This window comes from Drosophila eugracilis, unplaced genomic scaffold (assembly GCF_018153835.1).
Source record: "Drosophila eugracilis isolate 14026-0451.02 unplaced genomic scaffold, ASM1815383v1 contig_649, whole genome shotgun sequence".
NCBI lineage: Eukaryota > Metazoa > Arthropoda > Insecta > Diptera > Drosophilidae > Drosophila > Drosophila eugracilis.
In genome coordinates this window covers 1,943,485-1,964,244 of record NW_024573535.1, presented here as the reverse complement: position 1 = coordinate 1,964,244, position 20,760 = coordinate 1,943,485, and the positions used below count along the sequence as shown (strand labels likewise).

Genomic DNA, 20,760 nt, shown 5'->3' with positions numbered 1-20,760 from the left:
AATGGTTTTTAAAACTTAAATATTAAATTTATATCGCTAACTCTATGATAAGTTCGGCATTTTCATAACCTTATGCAATCTTTGTTATTTCTGGCCATATTGAAAGGGGAGTTTCCAGCTTAGTGGACGCAGTTCTCCCATCCCTCCAGAGTCCCAGCCATAATCCCTCTGCTGAAAAAACCGACTGTGTTTGAGTGCCTTTGGTTTCTCCGCCCATAACTCGCAACATAAATCAATTTGGCCATTTATTTAGCAGCAGGCAGCAGGCAGGAGGCAGCAGCCAGCAGGCAGCAGGCGACATTTGCATTTGCTTATTAAAAGCGAGGCGAGAGGCAGGGAAGACGGAGCGAGTAGTCGTGACAAATATATTTCACAATTTTAATTGGCCAAACAAACTCGAAGTTCTGAAGTTGGAACCGAGCTGAAGTTGAGGCTAAAAACTTGATTCCTTTCTTCGTCGCTGCTTCGCTGCAGTTTCTGTTTTTCGTTTCTACTTTTTCCTTTCTTATTCCTCTGCTGTCGCATCTGCATTGTCTTCGGATACCCTTTTGTTTCGCAGGCATGCCAATTATGGCGTGCAGCTTAGAATCGGCTGACTGCCTTCTATAGTTATTGTTGCTGGAACAAAGGATATATTCCATTATAGGATTTCAGTCTTCAAATTCAAGACTTGATTAAGCTTTAAAATGGTTAAAAACTTAGTTAACTCCTTTCCTGATTTGCTAATCGAAGACTCGTCCGCAGACTCGTCCGCAGAGTCAAGCGTATTTGAGAGTCGAAGGACAGCTAAACTTTCGATTGTTTGCTGGCTGGCAACGGGAAAGTTTTCAATCCAAAAAGGCAGGTTGGCTAAATTAAAAAGAGTGCGTTGCAGGATGGAGCTGGAGCTGGAGCTGGATGGAGATTCATGAGCGGCAGTTTCAGCTTGGCCATAAACTTTATCGCCGGAGCAGCAACGGGCGCATCTGCCGGAGATTCTTCCTGCTACTCCTGGAGTTTCAATCCTGTCGAGAGAGAAAGAGAGTCTGAGGCAATCATACATTCATATCCTCATGTTTATTTAACGATGCTTTTTACGCTGCACACAGCGCGAAATGCAAAAAGGATTAAAAGTCATACCACTCAGCCCGCAGCCCTCAGCCCTCAGCCCTCAGATCTCATCCCTCAGCTTGGGATCCTTCAAGTGGCGTGAAATTTGGCACTTTGAGTGGCGTTTCTCGGTCTTTACGGAACTCTTAACTAAACCGAAAGTACTTTTGTGTGTGCGTGCTAAAATATTAAAAAACATCTTTTACTTTCAAAGCTCATCAAATGTCAAAGTTGTTAGCCACTCGTCATGAATCTGCTACTCGTCGAGGAAAGTGTATTCCTTCGCCAGAAACTATTTCCCATCGACTCGCAGCTTTTGATTAAGTTGATATGAATCTCATTTGATGCGAAAAAGAATTTGCCATTTCTATAAATAAATTTTAAGCTCGGTGGAACTTTGCTTCCCTTTAGCCCGAGGGCAACATCAAAGCTCTTTGACCTCCCTAAGCGATTATCATTTCAAATCGTTACTTCATGGTTACGCGTCCAGGGAATAGACTTTTGATTGGCATGGCTTAATATCCGTATATATATGTTGGTAACTGATGATCCCATTTGGGGGGAAAAACGCATTTTCCGACTTCTAATGGACGAAATCCGCTTGAAAATGCCTAAAATCCTCACCTTTTTCATCGATTTTCCTCTGCATATTATATTTATCTCTTCACATTTTTCACATGCACTTTTCCCACTCTTTTTTATGTGCTCTTTGGCCCGCTTTTTCTGCTTGTTTTTCTGCTTTTCGCATTGGCCAATTACGTGGGACAAAAGCAAACGGAACGACTGCCAATTGGTTGCCAGATAAAGAATGCAGCTGCAGACTCCGCTTCAGACTCAGATACAGATTCAGATTCGTATTCAGATTCGTATTCAGATTCGGATACAGTTTCAGAACGAGAGGGCTATGGATGCAGATACGGCTGCGAATGCATATTTTTTAATATCACAAATGGAAGGAATTATTATTGAAATATTTACAAGACACAAACACAATTGAAGCGATGCTGGAGTGGAGAGGAGGAGTGGAGTGGATTGGAGAGGAGTGGAGTGGAGAGGAGTGGAGTGAGCCTTCTTCGTGTCCTTTGGCTCCTGTTTCAGTTTCAGCTTCAGCTTGGGCTTCAGTTTCAGTCTCGGATTCCGATTCCGTTTTTGTTTCAGTTCCTGCTCCAGACCGAGATGACATAATTTATGGCAGCTAGTGGAGTGGAGACAAGTGTCCTCCAGCGGCCTCCCCCTGGGCAATTAAAACGCCAAACTAATTAGATGAATTCTGTGTGATTTCCGTATAATTAAATTGCCCATTTGAGTGGAGTCGAGTGGAGTGGAGGGCTTCTATTCAGCCGGAAGATGCTTGATTTCTAAAAAAAATGCAACTTTAATAATGTTTATGGGAGGCAATGGGGGGAAATCACTGAAGACTCTACTGAAAATTAGTTTTGAAATGAAAAATATTTGAAAAATAACGAACAGAAGACCCTTAATTTCAGGACTTACGTTTGCCAGGCGTTTGTAAGGGAAATTTTATAAACCGTAAGCCGTATAAAGTCCATTTGGCTTTGTGGAAAACAGAATAGTTCGCCATTTAATATCTCTTTTATGTCTCTCAGTGTGTGAAGATGTTTAACAACATTTATAACATGCTAACACACGGTTGGGTGCTGGGTGGTGGGTGCTGGGTGCTGGGCTACAGACTTTCAGCTGCCACCCACTCGACATTTAAGTTTACGGTACTTAACGTAATTTCCTTTTGCTGGCAACTTTTCCACCCACATTTTGGGTCGGGGGTGGTGCGTTTTTTCTCAAGTGGGTGGGTTGGCAAGGCTCATGTTGATGGAGCCTCTAGTTGAGCCAAAGATAAATAAGCAAATAGGCAAATAAATCTTCATTTCAACTTCTTGTGAGGCTTTCTTAACTTTTTCTCAGCTGTTCAGTGATGCCACACCGCCTCCTGCCTCCTTCCTCCTGCCTTTTAAGTTTTTGCGTTCCCTTCTCTTTTTTGTTTTTCCTGCCTTCTCCGCTGAGCTTCGCTGTGCTTCTTAGCCAATTCAAAAATTTCCAACTTACGCTAGTAAATTGTTCGGGTAACATGCACTTAAGTATGCCACACCGCACTCCGCCGCCGCCGCCGCAGCCGCCGCGCCGGAAAAGCCCCCCTGATTTTCCTGCTCTTATTTTTGGAACCCGCAGCTGGAACATGTGTACCATGCACACGCCTCTGCCTCTCCGGCCCTGTGTTCTCTTTGCTCTTGCCATTAAAAGTTGAGCCCTGCAGGGCGAAAGTTTTCCCCGAAAACGCTTAGCCCTGCTAACCATCCACCCAGCCAGGCAGCTTTTCCTTTTTGGGTTTTTCATTGTTCAAGTATTTTTGGTATTTTACTTTGGTATTTCATTTACGTTGTCTTCCCTCCTTATTTGTTCTTGCCATTCCCGTTGTCAAGTGCAACATTTTGGGGCTGCAATTGGGAGAATGTTCGATGTGGGGATGAAGGGGCTGCCCAGGGCCGGGGGTGGCACAGAATGGGGCCGTGAGTGATATGTAGGTGACATGGCAAAAAATAGAGGGAAAACTTTGCTGGCCGTAAGTTAAGTGTCAGGCTTCGGGGATTAATTAACATATCGAGTAGCACAATTAGGTCAGCATTGAGATGGCTAAATTATTTATTCGAGAGTCGGGCATAAGGCTAGAAGCTGCGAAATTGGGTTAGAAATTGGGCTTAGATCTTGCAAATTTAAATAAATTTCAAATAATAACCCAACACTCGTCTCTTATAGATTTCCCAACCTCTTGGGGGCTCTTTTCGGTCTGCTTCTCTAGGGGAAACCCCTGACTTCCCCTCTGCCATCTCAGCTGCATTGATTTAAATTTTCGCATGCCCAACGTCAGCAGCGTGGCAAAATTTGATTACAAACATAAAAGTTTATTTGTTCTCCTCGGTTATTTTTCCGTTGGTTTGCTTGTTTGCTGTTGTTTGGCCGAAATGAAACCAGCTCCTTGTCCTCGCCTCGCCGTAACACTAATTTCATTTCGCAGGTGAGCCTGCTCAACTATTCAGAGAGGAGAAAGAGAGTACCATTTCCGCCTTAGTTGCTTGCTGGAAATTCCCCTTAGCTTCTGCTAACTAGGAAGGTTTTCTCTTCATTCGGTCACTAGGGGAAGGGCTCAAGATCAGTCTTCATTAGCACAGAACTAGGTGATGAAATGTGAGTTTCTCCTGATGTGATCTGTCAATTTAGTCCAACGAAGTCGAATGGCAAGTCATTTTGGTAAGCAAGGGGTATCAAATAGTTGAGCCAACTCCCTTCGCTTTGGCCCCGTTTTTCGTCATAATCCGTCTGTCTGCTCTTCTAGGCTGAGTCATTCACTCACTCAGTCATTCATTCAGTCATTCATTCGTACACTTCCTGCATACCTTTGCATATTTTTGCAATTCAGCGGAAAGTTCACTTCGCTCTCGCGCTCCTCACCACTTCCTCTCGCTTTTCCGCTTTTCCGCCGTCGCCGTCGCCGTCGCCGTCGTTTTTCTTCTCGAGCTTTGTGTCCTCGGCTTATGTCAGTAAACTGTAAATATTTAATTAATTTGCATGGATATTTTTTATGCCAGCTAAGTTGAGTTTATTAGTCGCGCTGAGATGACGGTGACTCTGTGTGAGTGAGTGTGTGTGTTTCGCTCCCCGCTTTTCCGCCTTTCCGCTTTTCCGACTTTCCGCTTTCCCTCGCCCTCTCCTTCCTCGGGTTTTCTCGCTCTGTGGCTCTGCATAATTTACCAAGCTCTTTAAATGCTTACACGTGTGTTTGTGTGCCAGTTTTCCGTTTGCTTTTCCGCTCTACAACCCCCCAAAAAAAAGAAAACCTGTTACTCGGAAAATGACCACAGCTGGAGGACCATTTTCCGTCCCCATTTCCTTGAGCTGGCGACAAAACTTGACCAATCTATGGCCAAAACAGATACTAACAGGGTGCCTATATTGAAACACAGGGTGTTTCTTGTTATTATGGATGAAGAACAGTTATATTCCAGAGGGAAAAACATAAGCTGTTAGTTTCAGAGTTTGAGTTAGTCAGTTTCCAGAACAGATATAACAGGGTGCCTATATTAAGGTACAGGGTGCCTATATTGAAACACAGGGTATTTCTTGTTATTATGGATGTAGCCCATTAATATTCCAGAGGGAAAAACTTAAGCTGTTAGTTTTTTAAGTAACTTAAGTCAGTTAAGAGTTTGAGTGAGTCAGTTTCCAAGGACTTTGAGTAATATTTGTAATTTTTGTGTATAGAAAAGTCCACCTTGAAGGGATGATCCTTTATAATATTCAGTTAATTCTTTTTCTTTCTTGCTTTAAAAACATCAAAAGTTCAATTTAAAGTTCATTCCCAGCATATTTGATGTTGAAATTTAGACAGATCGGAAAAAGGTGTTCCCAGCACAAGAGGAGCTACTCCAGAAAAAGGTCACACACTGCCCCCAGCTGCTTGTCACCCCGTCGTCCCTTTTATCCACCTGCAACCCCAGCCCCACATTTCCCATTTTCCATTTTCCACTTTCCACCGCTCTTGTGCGTTTGTCCGTGTTCATTATTGCGGTTAATCTGTTTGTTCTGCTTCGCTCGTTGTTTGGGTTTCACTGACAAAGTTTGGCCAAAAAAAAAAAAGAAAGCCGAGTCGAAAAATTCCATTTTTCCTTTCTTTTTATTTGAGGTGAGTGTGGTGTGTGTATGTGTTTTTTTCTTCTTTTTTTTAATAAGCTTTACTGGATGGTCAGGTGCAAAAAATTAAGCGAAAGTGTTGGTCATTGGACGAGGGGAGGCTGGGAGCATTTTTGAGCCGGGGGAGGAGGATTTTCCGGGGCAATCATCTGCCTGGCACGTTGTTGACATCAAAATAATGACTTTGGTGCGGGCAAATAGGGGGTTGGTGGTGCGGTGAAAGTGCCCCGAAAAATGGAAGGCGTTATGCGGCGGCAATGCAAACATATGCTCAGGAAACATCCAGAAACATGCACTGGCAGAAATACTTAGGGAGAAGGGAAATTAAAAAGTAAATAAAAAATATTTTAAAATATAATCATTGGGGGTTAAGAAGTATATGTATATGTAGTATCATTTCCCGTTTTAGAAAGCCCAAAAGCAGCTTCGAAAATGTTCAGTGTTTGATAGACTTTTGAGGAGAGAGAGAGGGCCTGTACAAAGAGGGAAAGAGATGGCCAGAAAGACAGCTACGGAGTTGGCTGACACATAAAACGCGCGAAAAACGCACGCTTCTTAGCTCCTTCCCCTCGTTCCTTATCACATTTGTTGCTTCCCTTCGTCATCATCGTCTCCAGCATTTTCTTCTTAATCATCATCGTCATTATCTTGTTGTTGTTAATTACAAAAAAATGCAAAAGCACGAAAATGCCGCTGTTTACCAAATTAAATGCTACTAATTGGACGAGTTTAGCGTCGCTCAAGTGTGTGCTCTGCCCCGCCCCCAGCTTTCCACCGCCTGTCATCATTTTCCGCCCACGCTTACGCCCATACCCACGCCCCTTTCGGCGGTTATGGCTTTTGACGGCGGCCCATAGGAATTTTTAATGAAAGAAGTTATTAGTATGTATCAGAAGCATCGTTAGCAGCCCAAAATGAAAGTTGAATGATGTAGCCGGGGGATGTACTTACATATGGTATGGCTGTATGTCGATGGGGTGGGGTGGCGGGGGCTATCTTCGTACACAAGAAGAAACTGGATGAACCTTTTACATTTCAAAGCCTTTAGCCAACGCAAAACTAAACAATAATTTTGTTATGGTGATTATAGAAAGTTAAGCTAAAAGTGTTGGAAAAGCTTTTATGCCACCAGCTCTTGGCCGAAACTGAATTATTTAAAGCCATTCTAAGCTGATTTGGAACTTCCGCTTTTTAGCTGCTCTAAATCCCTGAAAGTTCCCTAATCGCTGCCGTCCTTAGTGTTTTGAGAATGCAAAAGTCCACCTTAACTCCGGGTCAATGCTTTCATTCTGCTGCTTGCCTTATTATTTATATGTTTTTATTTATTTCATGGGCGCTGCAGCAGCTGAAATGACATAGCAAAAGCAACAAAAATAAAACCAAATGCAATCCACGGGGCGTATGAGTAACGTCAGATGAGCCGCTCTACTTTCTCTCTCTCTCTCTCTGCAGTTTCTTCTCTCCACTCGCCCACTTTATGTGGGGCATTAAAAGCGTCGACTGCCTGCAACATTTCCTCGTAACCCCATCAGCCCTTCAAGTATTATTAATAAAACGTTGTCGCATCGTTGAGCGCATGATGTAGCCGCTTAGGAAAAGTGGGCGGGTAAAAAGCGGCCAAATGGGGCCAGTGGGCGTGGCCTGACAATGCTTATGGAACGGCGAACATTTGCAACAAAACAAAATCCGGAAACCACGACAACGACCAACAAATAAATACGGGCTACAAAAAAGAGGGCGGAATGGGGCGGGCAAAAGCTGGGTTAATAGGTCTCCATATGGGAAGGTCTAGCTCGGAGTGATTGTGCCCATCGTATCGTTAGCTGCCAAGATAAATTGCACTCATGTAGACGAAGGCATTTTCCCTCAGTTTTAGTTATACTTTACATTAGTTCGGAAATGGAAAAAAATATGCGTTTTCCTTGCTTTAAGAATCAAATTTTGTTTCAGGGAATTGTTAGCAATGAAAATGATTATCAAAAATATGAAATGTGAATAAAGCTTACGTAATAGTAATGCAAAGCTGTGGTCCCTTTTGAAGCACAGATTTTCTGGCTGCGCACTCATTTTTTCTTCCAAAAACTGAATTCCGGCTCAGCGGAAAAGTATTGCATACTTGTGGGGGCTCACAGATAGAACAACCAAGGCACACACACAAACACACTGTACACTCACACACACACACACAGTGGAAAAGTGATGACGTAGATGTTGATGAGACGTCGACGTGGCCTGATTGACGCTGTGAGCCATTGTTGTTGACTTGGCAGTTGGTTGAGTGCCAGAACGGAAGTGGAAGTGGCTCCCAAAAATATAATTCATATTTAATACGCACGCGGCTTTGTGTGTGTGTGTGTATGGGTGTGTATATGGGTGTGTTTGAGCTCACATAATTAGTTGCAGCACACAAACACACACACACAAAGAGAGAGAGAGAGAGAGAAAGGCAGACAACGGAAATCAGAATTTATTTGTACCAGAAATAAATAATTAAAAATGCCTGGGCGGAGGTTTTTCCGGAGATCTTCCACCGAAAACTGTGCAAAATTTAATAAATAAATAAATAGCAGACGAAAACACACACACACAGACAATGTTTGACATGCCGCACAGTTCTGCAGTTAATTAAAAATTGCGCCAAGAAGAGCCCGAAAAATATTTACCAATTTTCCTCGCAAGAATTTCAGAGTTTGTTAGATATTCGGGAAAGTCTAACATTGCCTTTCAGGGCAAACATCTTGCTTTATCTTTGCTAGCAAATTGATATATATAAATATTAGTCGCGGGGCGAATTATTTTCATAATTTATTTGCCCATAATTTATGCTGAATTTATTGAATTCGTTATGCAATTTATGCCAGCCATCCGGTTTCCTTTTCCCATTTTAGATAATATAGTTTTTAGAAGATAAATGCGATTCGATAAGTAAATTATGTCCCCTTATTGATAAAATAATTTTAGCAGCTGCATTAAATTATTTGTTTTTATTAAATTAAATTCTGACAGGAAATAGTTATGAAATTAATCAAAACTTTAATATTTTTTAACTAATTTATTTATTGTTATTTTCGCATGAGTTTTATTTTTAAAAGACACAAGTTACTGGCTCTACTTTAACAGACTTGATGTTTGACTTAAAGGCTGTATTTTTCATTAACTTAAATCCATTTCTGACCTTCGTAGCTTACTTCTCATACCAGAAGACTGAGAAAATGTTGCTATGACAGATGTCCTCACACAGGGCTTTCATTTAAATGCAAACGAGAACGAAACAAATTGAATTTTCCATTTAATTAGGCTAGCTTGGGATTGAATAAATGTGCAGATAATATTCCACATACTTTCAGAGAGTATTTGTCAAAGATTGGCCATTTGTGAAATGCGAATATGACTAACATGAATCCCCCCCCTCCGCCCCCCTGGACGGAAATGAGTTCACAAAGCCCCGATGCCGAATGATTTCTATGCTAGGGGGCGGCGGGAAGAGGTAGGCGTGGCGGAGCTGCGCCTTATTAATTTAAATTTGCAACATGTGTGTATGTGATTTTATGAAATTAATTTCGGATGCATGGCACATTCTGTGGTTATGAATTTATTAAAATCGCCGGGCAAAAACTGCACCAAATGGCAAATTAAGCAGTTTAGCAGCAGATTTATGTGGGTCCAAGAGTCTTTATGAAGTTGCTAACATTTATGGCTAATAAATATGCATGTGCTTTCAGATAAAACATTTGATTTTTATACCGCTGACAAATCAAAGCCAAATTGCGTATGCGCCATGTGCGCCCTTGGATCTCTGTGGCTTTGACTCAACCAAATCGCTTTTTATGGCCGCCAATTACGTTTGATGGCACGCAAATTCCATGGATTATCTTCTTTTCTATATATATGTATATATTTCTTTTTTTTTCATATATATAATCTTTGGAAATGCTGACCTTAAATGGCAGTCAGTCGCCTTCACTTTTTGTTCCAGTTTCCGCGAATTTTGTGCATTTTGCGCTCAGGGTCGCTGCTCATTTTCAACCTGACATGATTTTCCTCTCGGCGATCATAAATTTCATCTGTCTGCTCATTGTTTTGGCGTGTGAAAATCAACGCATCAAACATTTTGGCCGATCCAGTTGCGCTTTTCCATGACCATTAGTAGTCTTAATAACAGGAAAGTTGGGGTATATCGCTTAGGGAAGATGTTCTGTATTAAAACTAAGAAGTTTTTATCTTAATTATGTTTAAGATTATTACAAACATAAGACTCTTATCCCCTATCTAATGTTAATTTAATATTTTTAATGCAACATTGGTGGTGGTTTGTAGACTAAAAGCGACTCAAACTAACACTACTGGATATGCGTCGTTCGTCAAAACTCACTCATAAATCGGAAACTGTTAGTGGCTGGTGTTATTGTGCGCCTGCATTTGCTTTTGTTTCGCTGGCTTTTCTTTTTGTCTTGTTTATCTGGGTATTTATTTAACATTTTCCGCGTTGTTTACTGGCCAAATAAACTTTTCCACACATCATTAGCTGGGAAATGGCAATCAATGCCAGACGCGGGACAACATCAAGCAAGTTTCTCCCGCTCGATTTTGCCATCGTTCCTCCACCCTTTTCCCCTTCGATTTTCTCAGCTCGAGTTTTGTCCTGTGCTAATTTGGTGCATTGTTGCAGGCAGGCAGGCAGGCGGCCAGAACGGCAGGCTGGCAGGTTGGCATGGGAGCTTTACCAGCTTTTCTTGATTTCTTTGGGAACGTGCTAAGTGCTGGGCAGCAACAAGAAAAGTACATTGCACGATCAAGTGAGCAGCTCCATAATGGTCGTTTTTAGGCCACTGACTCCACGATGAGTTCGTCTGACAATCCGGAAAACCCGGGGCCGGGGGCACTGATGAATTCCCTGTTATTGGTCACGTACAGCCGGAAAAGCCGGGAAACAAGGGCCGGCGGAAAAGCCACACAAAACGGTTGACTTGTGCACTTTGTAAAGAAATTAATAAGTGAACGTTGTCGAGTGCAATTTATTAATCGGGAGAAGGGATGCTGATGCCCGTTGATTGATGGATTGATGGAGCGTCAGGGCTGCTTTTTCCTGAAAAACTGCTTAGATTTTCCCCTTAAAGGACTGATAGTGTTGTTCATAAAAAAATTTAGTAAGTCAGGGAAATCAACTAGATACCATAAATACTATATTACTTTCCCGTGGAGAAGAAAACGCTGATAATTTGGCCCTAAACGTTCCCTAATTGATTTATGGCCCTGAAACGCACTGTAGTCGCCATAGAGAGCCGGCAAATCAAATTTGTTTGTGGCTGGTTACATTATTATGCGTATTATTATCATTAGCCCAAGTCCTTCCTTCCTTTGGCACCTCCATTCCCGATTTTTCCAACTCCTCCCCCCCCCCTCCAGCGTACATAATTCTATTTTCCTTCACGACATTTCCTTCTCTTCTGTATTGGTTGTTGTTGTTGTTGTTCGACGACGTCTTTCTCTGGTTTTTACGACCCAAAGTCGTAAAGGCAAATACTGGAACTGGAGACGAAACTAGACCGGGGGCTGTCACGGAAAAGTGGGCGGAAAATTGAGGGTAGAACTCCGCGCTTGCGGCAGTGTTAATGCGATCTTTTGGCCACGTTTATGGCATTGTTTAAAGCCACGAAAATCACAGGACTTGGCATAAAGATTCCTAGCAAATCTATAAACGAGACATACATATCGTCATAGAACCGAAGTAGCAGTCGAGCGTTTACAAATTCAATTTAATGGCTCGTATAATGCCCGTTTACGATCCCTTAAATATTATGCTCGAGCACAAGTTAATTATGTTGAACGTTAAATAAACATCAATTAAAAAGTTGTTGTCATGCAAACATATTTCGTGCATTTTAAAGACAGGAACAGAAGCGGTGGCAAGGGCGGAAAAGCGGAAAATGGCCGCCCGGCACGACAATAAATATTCATAGCCGAGGCTGAATCGTAAAACAAATCAAAAGTCATCAAAAAGTGCACTTTGCTCTAATTCCCTGTCTCTCTCCATCTCTCTTTAGTTTTCTTATTTATTTTTCCCCCCATTTTCCTGACAAGTCATGCTATGACCTATGACCCCTTCCCCTTATCATGCTCCCCAACCCACAAAAAAGAGTATCGAAAAAATGGGAAATCAAGGAGAAAACACACAGCAGGAGCAACAATCAGCATGGCAACAACTGAGCCGCTCGGAAAACTTATTAATAAACGTTATGACGACAACAACAAGGCCCTTTTCGACCCCCTTTCGACCCCTTTTGACCCCTCCCGAAACTCCAAACGACATCCAAATTGGCAAAGTTGGTACGAAAACGAAACGGGCCAGCAAATAAAAAAAGGATCAAAAGCAATGACAACAATGGCAGTGGCAACTAAAAGGAGCAACCTCCACGTCTGCAACAACAACAACAACAACAACAACACTAAGAAAATTTGGAAAACAGGAACACCCAGCAGAAAGTACAGGAGCAACACCAAACACGAAGGCATTCGGGCGGCATAATTGCGAAACTGTTTTCATAAAGCCCCAGCAGCAACATCAGCTGCACAGCAGCAACTTGCAACACCAGCAACAGCAGCAACACCAGCAACACCAGCAACTTGCAACAATGAGCCAGCCAGGCTGGAAAACAAGGAATGCAGCGAACAATCGAAGCTCCAAAATAGGTAAAATCCCAAGGTACACTGGAAACCAAGTGGAAAGAAAATTGGAGCCAAGCCAATTAGGAGCTTGCGAGCTAAGACGTTCTTGGCGCTGTTGCAAGGCTTCATTTGGTTATTAAATGAGAAAGTTAGGCTGAGAGTTCCTAAGTTAATCGTGGCAAAAATCCAAATTTAAATCACTTTAACTAAGTTAACAGATAGAACTGGTAGTTGGCAGGTCAGAAATGATATCTGCACGGGGAATGGAGTGCAATTCAATATTGTGGCGATGTGGATGGGTTTCTGAATTTCTGAATTAGCCGGCTTGTGGGCAACATTGTTATCGACACCCAGGACAATTAGCATTTTGTGGAACCAAGGAGCGTCCCTTCCTCGTGGCCCGTTTCCCATTGTCTGGCAGGGAGGGAGGTAGCACGGCCAACCTGGCAGCTGGGAACTGGGAACAGGGAGCTGGTGGCGTTCAATTTCACCCCTTTTGTCGTTTGTGTTGTCGTAGCAACATTTGTGGCAATTATAAGCGGAGAGTGGAGAGTGGAGAGTGGAGAGCGGAGAGAGTAAGGCCCAGAAAACGGGAAAACATTTTGGGGCGGAGTTGATTTCATCATTTTATGGGCCCCGCGGCGTGTAAACAATTTACAATCGATGCCCAGCTGCTGCGATGTCCGCATTATATGTATGAAAATGAAATTAGTTTCGTCATAAAATATTCATTAGTGCCGATTCCTATTGTAATTTGCATTAATTGAATTGTTTGTTAAATTGGAAAATTCTCGCCATCATTATAAATTGTGCTTAGTTTCCGTTGTACCCCCCCCCCTCCCGAGCTCTGGTCCAATAACCATAACCATTTCCTTCTCAACAATCCCGCAACAAGGACAATAACCATAATAATAAAATGAATTAAATATGACCCGAACCCCAAAACCCCAAGCCCAGACTCAAACCCAAAACCCAAACCGATTCGCACCGAACTGAACCGGGTAAATCCAACCGCACTGTGATTAAACAGCTCAAACAATTGTCGCACGTGCGTCCACCTCGGCACAATGGCAAAAATCTCACACTCGACCGCAAATTGAATTTAAAATGAGATCCGAATATGCACGTGTACAGTGCGATTCGGGAGTGTATGTCGATTGTAGGTGGGACATTCCTCAAATACTCATCTAAAGACGAGAAGAACTCCCTTTACAGACCTCTGAGATTGTCCTTAAGGGATTGTCAATACTGCCAGGCTCTCTTTTTATATTTAAATATTTAAAATTTAAGAATAACAACAGTTATTTCCATTAACTTGGGCAAGGTACCAACTGCTTGCGTAACAAATCTAAATCTAAAACCAAATTTATCTTCCCAAAAACATACCATTTTATGCCGCAAACCGCTTACTAAAATTTGCAAACTTTTCCCCATTCTCCCTTCTCCTTTTTCCAGGTAAGCCCACGTGAATTTCCCCCCCGGAGCATCATCAATTTATGCGCCCAAATGTAATGATGTGTATGTAAGTGAAAAGACGATTTTCTTATTGATTAAATTACACACACATGAGCACACACACACTGGAAAGAATCTATATATCTCGGGCTCCCCCCGGGGGCGATAAATTTCGGGAAAATCTATATCTGTAAATGCGATTTGGGCTTGTTGGTTATTATGCTTTGATGGCCATTGGATTTGCCCAGAATGGGCATATTCGATTTGCTTTTTGGCCAACACAATTTAGCGGCGAGCTGCTCTCACAGTGAGTGCAATTTTTTATCCTTCCCCACTCCCCGCCCCGCCCCGAAATTATGGCCAGTGAAAGGGACACTCGCATTGCATAAACGATTTCTGCACAGACAATAAAACGGATTATTTTAAGCGATAGTTAATTCGCGATAAACGCCATAAAGAAGACGGCCCAGCCGGCAAAAAGTAACCCCAAAGTATCCTTTTGACCTCAATTTTAGTGTTTTTTCCTATCAATTTATTAGAGTTTTTAGTGCTGATGATGAAAGGTTAACATTTTAGAGGCTTTTAAGGTTTATTTTTATGCCACTTTCAGCAAAATACTCAGATAATCCTATTCTGATTTGGAAGTATTTTTCTTTTAGGAGAAAGCTAAGTTAGTTTGTTAACAATTTTGAGATTTTTCTCTTCATTTAGAGTACTCAGCCATGATAGTTCCATGTTAATAGTGCAACCTCTGCCCCTTTCTATTATCTTTGCATCTCTTTAAGTCTTCCGAACTTAGTCTTGGCCTCTTTAAGGGATAATCTCCAGCAGCTCCTCCCATTCCTCCTCCTGAGCTGGCCATATTAATCTCACAATTCGTTATGGACACGAACGGTTCCATTGCCGCCACTTAATTAATCCTGTCACACATTGCCCGGGCATCCCGCTCTGTCTTCTCTGTCTCTTTCCCACGCATCTGGCCGTCTCGCTCTGGTGTTCACCTTCGTTGACCGCATGCGGTGCTTGAATTTTATGTGTGGCTCACGTAAGTATGCTACGCCATTTGGCCCATGAATTTAGCTAAGGGGATTCTCCTTTCTCCCCTCCCCCTCTCTGTCCCAACCAACCGTTCGTACGGTAAACCCATCTCCCCCTTGCAACACTCCCCTCTCCATCCCTGTCACGACCCTGTTGAGGAGGACACGCCAAATAGTTTTGATGCCCATTTAATAAAATTTTCTATCTATTTTCCTGTCTCAGCTCGACGACTTCTCCTTGAATTCGTTTTGTCATTTATAGTGTTTCGCCCCACTCTACGGCCACGCCCTCAATGGTGACTGCGGAAAAGAGCGCCCGCCGTCCCAGCTTTTCCTCGACTTCCTTCTCCGAAGCCGGAAAGTGAAAAATCCCAAACGGAAATACATTCATTTGCTTGTTTTACTTTTCCAATTTCAATGCCGGAGGTCTGTCTGTCTGTCCCTCTCTTTCCCACACACACACACACACACACCCACACACACACATACTCGTTACATATGTAGGCGAGTTGTGGAGGCGTGGTCGAGGGACCTCGTGCCGCAGTCACGTTTAAAACATTAAAGTTAGATTTATGACTTTTCGGGTTATAAAATGACTTTAGATTGATTCCCGTCACATGATGACAGTTTTTCGTTTTTCATTCGCCGAACCAGCAAAAGGACTTTCCGAGGCGCTTTCCCAGGAGGTCCTGCAGCGAGAGGTCCTGGGCACCATGTGTAGACAATGAATTTTTAAGTTGTTCATAAGCTAAGGAATCGTAGGAATTTCCACGCTGCGCAAGTGGGAATTACTCGGGCGCGCTGGCTTCCAAAAATCTTTACCCAATTTTGGTTATTTAAAATGATTTTTTGATTTATTTTTTAAGGGAATTTTTTATTTTATACTTTTAATAACCATAAATGATGACTTTCATTGCATTTAAGTTTGTAGCCAGAAGCGGCGAACATCCCAATTTCCTAATTTCCCAGAAAGCCAAATGACTCGCCGCTCTGCCGTTGACTGAAACCAAAAGGGCCTCTTAGCGCGCACTAATGTTAATTTAACATTTTGGCCTAATCAAAGGCCATTTTTAATTAGCCGCCGTCCATTTGCACGCTTCTCCCCGCTGATCTGCGTGGATTTTCCGCTAACCTCAAATGCTGATGAAGAAATGCCATGACAGAGTTGCATTTCCGATGGAAACCCCTTTTGGAAAATGAAACGGGGCCATCGTGCATTCATTAGCGTGTCGTTGGGATCTGTTCTCCACTTTTCTTCTCCGCTTCTCCGCTTCTACGCCCCTCTTCTTCGCTCACTTCTCTGGGCAAATGGAAAAGTCGGAAAAGTGGGAAAAAGGAAAATCAGTGGCAACCGGACCGCGATAGAGTTATCAAACGTAGCCACAGCGAACTATTAATGAAGGTGGCGTTGCCAGGGGGAGGGGGGTGGTGTTGGTGTTGGTATGGGAAATGCTCTTGCTGGGAAATCTGGAGGGAAATCGTGGGAAAATGGTGGAAAATGTGGGCGGTGTGGGTTACACTTTACGTGCCACTGCACACATTGTGGCAGAAAGAGATGGCGCCGGCGTAGGTACACGATGCGAGAGAGAGAGGAATGGATTTGAAGCGCTAATTACGTGGTCATTAATTGCGCTAATTATTTTTCATTTTGCCCCCATCTCCCCCGCCCAGCTCGGTTTTCAATTTCCATCCATTTCCATTTTTGCGTCATTTGCATTCCGTTTGTTCCTTGTCTCCAGATTCCCCATTTTGTTGTCCTGTTTTTTACGCCTTGGCATTTTCAATTTGCAGCCAGTTTTCCCAAAGGGGGAAAATTGCAAAAAAAAAAACACAAAACAAAAAGGAAAATAGTAGAAAATAGAAAATAGAACATGGAAGCAGAGAGAAAAAGCAAATGCAGGGCAGGTGACTTTTCCTCTGTTCCATTCCATTGCATTTCTCGCTTTATCTCGTTTTTTGCTCGGCTTCACTTTTTCAATGTTTTTCCCCATTGAAAAATATTTGATTACCACTCTATTTCCTCTCGTTCCTTTCGTCTTACATTAGGTTTCCATTAGGTTCTAGTTGGTTTTCCTTTTTCATTTTCGAAAGCGCTTTGTTTTCATGTTCTTCATTTGGTTTTTTATTCGATTTCAGCTTGTTTCCTATTTTTTAGATATTTTTTTTTTAAACTTTTTCACATTTTTACATGCAACTCTTTAAGCTTAAGCAAATTTCTTGGTTTTCAATATTTTGTAAATATTTTTTATGGAACTGTAATTGATATTTAATCTATATCTAATTATTACATTTTCTTTCTGGAAAATTCCCATTGATTTCCCTTAAACATTCCCAAATTCTCAACAGGTATACACTTCCACTTTTTAACAGCAGAGTACACCCCCTAAGGCTTACCTTCCGCTTTTTCTTCTTAAAACCAACCACCCCATCGCCATGCTGCTTGTTTTTGTTATTCAGATTTTTCATTTTTTCATTACGTCCATTTTCTTATGCACATTTCTGTAATAAGAAAATGCGCATGAGGTAATTTTCCTGGCTATTTGCAGCATTCTGCAAATTGGGCACACCGAAGTGCGGGGCAGGGCGCTGGTGGAGTGGGTCGGCGAAGGAGGTGGCGGGGCGGTGAACTGGCAAGTGGATGGTTTTGCGGTAAGCCGCAAGTGACCGACATTTTGTATCATCGTCGACCAGAAATGAAAATGGCTAAAACCGTGGCAACGGAAAAGATGAACACGCTGAACATGCTGTGGCCCAGCAGAAGGAGGAGGCGGGGGCGTGGCATCCGCCCCAGGGGGTGGCGAAAAGCGCCAGGGAATCGGTTGAGTCGGTGTCACTGGTAATTTGATGAAAATGATGCCACCGCTGCTCCATTTTACACTTGGCGCTAATTGAAAGTTTCATCAGCGGGTATGACGGGCCGGGTATGAAAATGGGGGCGTGGCATTTGGAAAATAGAAAATGAGGCGAAATAAAACCAGAGCAACGAGCATGGGATTTCCTTTGAATGGCCGCTGATCAAAGGGGGTTAATTGAAGGAGATTAAAGGGGATTAATTAGATGATGAGATAATGAAGAGTTAAGGTGACTTGCAGAATCCGCAAATCAAGCGGGATTTCATGAGCTAAATACGAGGGAAACTAATCACTTCAATTAGTAATCAGAGGTAAGGCAAGAAGGTATGAGTTACTTCATTCGCTGCATTCGCTGCATAAATATATGAAAATTGTCCGCTTTAAGGTTACAGAAAGGTAGCTTTCGGTCACTTTAAAAAGGACAAAGGACCCGAGCAAATTCTGGTAACAAATTCGTCCCTGGAAACGGGGAGTTTTTTAAGACAAATCGCTGAAGTGGGACGGTTAAGCACATATGTTTCCAAAGTCGTTTTCTTGGCAACCATTTAGGGTCTTTAGTTATCCGCAAAAGTTTTTGCCTCGGGATTCCGGTTTGTCTAATGAAATAAATGCGAACTAATTATTTATTTAGATCTCGCTCCCTCGCTTCCAGTTTGCTCAGCCATTCAGTGAAGAGGGGAAAACTTTTCATTTGGCTGTCGGCGCAAAAAGGCCAACGGAAAAGCGAAATTTTGGGGCCACACATAAGAGGGCATCATCATCATCAGCATCGGCACCATCATTATCGCCGTTCTCGTGGAATGTTTCAACAGTTTACACAAAACTTGAAATTAATCAGAAAATTGTTTGGCCAGTCCAAACTGCAATTTGCAGTTTTTGCGGGCCGCCAAGTTGAGGGCAAATATATGATGGCGCACTGTTATGATGACCAAAGGACAGCAGGACCAGCAGGACATAATCTGTGACACTGTGTATCCTCCAGGCCAACCCCTTGTAGCCTTGTAGCCATATAGCCTTGTATGCTTGCCATCGCCGCCTTTGTTTGTTTAAAGCCCAAACAATCGAGAGAGAAGAGAAGGATTTGGTGGGATCTACCCATGTCCCGATGTCCCGATGTCCCGATGTCCTGGTCTTGGGCGGGCACGTATCTAATTTATGCCATCTAAACAAAATACAAACAACAAAGGACCAACACAAAAGTTTTCCTTACCACCAGGACATGTGTGTGTGTGTGTGTGTGTGTGCGAGTGTTGCCCGATTTTGCTATCTATAAAACGCTTTTCCACCACGTCTCCTTGGAAAAGTGTTTTGTCTAACTTTTGTCTTTCGGCTTTATGAATTGTATCTTTTACGGTTCTGGTTTCTGGCTGGCTGCCGTAAATAGCCCGATATGATTGTTTGTCTGTCTCCCGATATTAAATACAAATATATTTCTATATCTATATCTGTATCTGTATATATATATATATATATATTTGTGGGTCGGGGGAAACAGAGACATAAACGGACAGTTGAGAATTATTGCCGATAAAGTTCAGATTGGAAGGGACGAACGCAGACGCCGTGACTTGGACAGATTGAACATGTCGCCGCTTTCCCGCCTTCCCGTTGCCCAAAACTGTTCCGCTCCAATGTCCTTTACATATATTTTATTTATTTTCGTTAAGTTTCCACCCGGGCTGGCGAGGCGTGTAATTTGAAACTTGCCACTCGACGGGGGCCGCTGCCCCTGGCAAAAGGGGTAAGATGCTAATTCCCCCAGGAACTCTACTATATATATTTTTGAATCGCGAAGTGGCTGTAACTCGAACGACTTCACTTCAATTGTCCAAAGTTGCAAGGGCTTGGTTGGTTTCTAGTTTGATTACTTGGGTTGAGAGGGCAACTTCCTTGATTTTAATATAGAATTTTGTATTTAACAAACTTTAGACTTTAGTTCTAACTTTAAAATCAAATCGAAGATCCCTTCAACAGCTTCTTTTCTGCTGCCGTTTCCAGGACTTTTTCGCTCCTCCTCAGACTGGCCACATTTGAAACTTTTTAGCCAACACTTTGCATTTTATTTCTGGGAAACTCCTTGGCCGACCACATACATATCCAATATCCAGCGTATTTCCCATGTGTGTGTGTGTGTGGCTGGGTAAATATTATTTGACAACATTTGGCTTTGCAAAAAGCCAAACGGCAAACGGGAGCAGCTGTGGCAACGCCTTATCCCCATGCTCCTACCTACACGACTGCGAAAGTGCATGTGGATGTGTGTGCTTAAGCATGTGTCAAGTGGCCGCCATTGACGGGGAAAAAAGAGGGAGAGGGAAAAGGGAAAAAAGTGCAGGAAAAATGCTGGAAAAAGTCTCCGCAAACTTTGCATATTCGACTGCTGCTTGCATTAATCAAAATGTTAAATAAGAAATTGGAATTGGAATTGATTTGCAGGCAAGAAGGCGAATCCTCAATATTATTCCATTCCATTTTTTTGCCCGCCTCAAGTGGCAGCTGCAACATCATTTATTTTACCACCACCCGAGCCGTGGCAACACCTGACAAAAGGACACTTTTCCTCCCGCTCCTTGGACATGGTCCAAGGACTCCATCTGCAGGAAGTTTGCCCCTTTGCAAAACTGCAACAGCCATCGTTTATCGCTCCTGCGAACATTGATTGCCAAGTTGACTTCGAAATTGGCGTCCTGCTTTCTTCGTTTTCCCTTAACCTGCAGTTCGATTGGGATTGAGTTTTATTAGCCAGGAATGTGAGGGAATATGGAAAAGCTGACAGTGAGAAAACGCCAGGGGAGAGCCAAAATGTTCGGAAATTAGCAAATGGCACAGTCTACGGGGTACCAGATGATCGATTATCGGGACTTATAACTTGAAAATGAACTTTACAATTTGATATATGATTTTGTAAAATAGTTTTCGTAGCCCTCCTTGGGAAAATGTTTCTTACACTCGGAATC

General features: G+C 42.6%; 1 protein-coding gene and 1 pseudogene across 3 annotated transcripts in view; both read left to right on the top strand.

Annotated features, from left to right (window-relative positions):
* Positions 1–20,760, top strand: part of LOC108109670 (innexin shaking-B) — a 147,670-nt gene that overhangs the window by 14,939 nt on the left and 111,971 nt on the right. The gene's annotated exons all lie outside the window — the stretch shown is intronic.
* Positions 16,148–16,757, top strand: LOC108109629 (annotated as a pseudogene).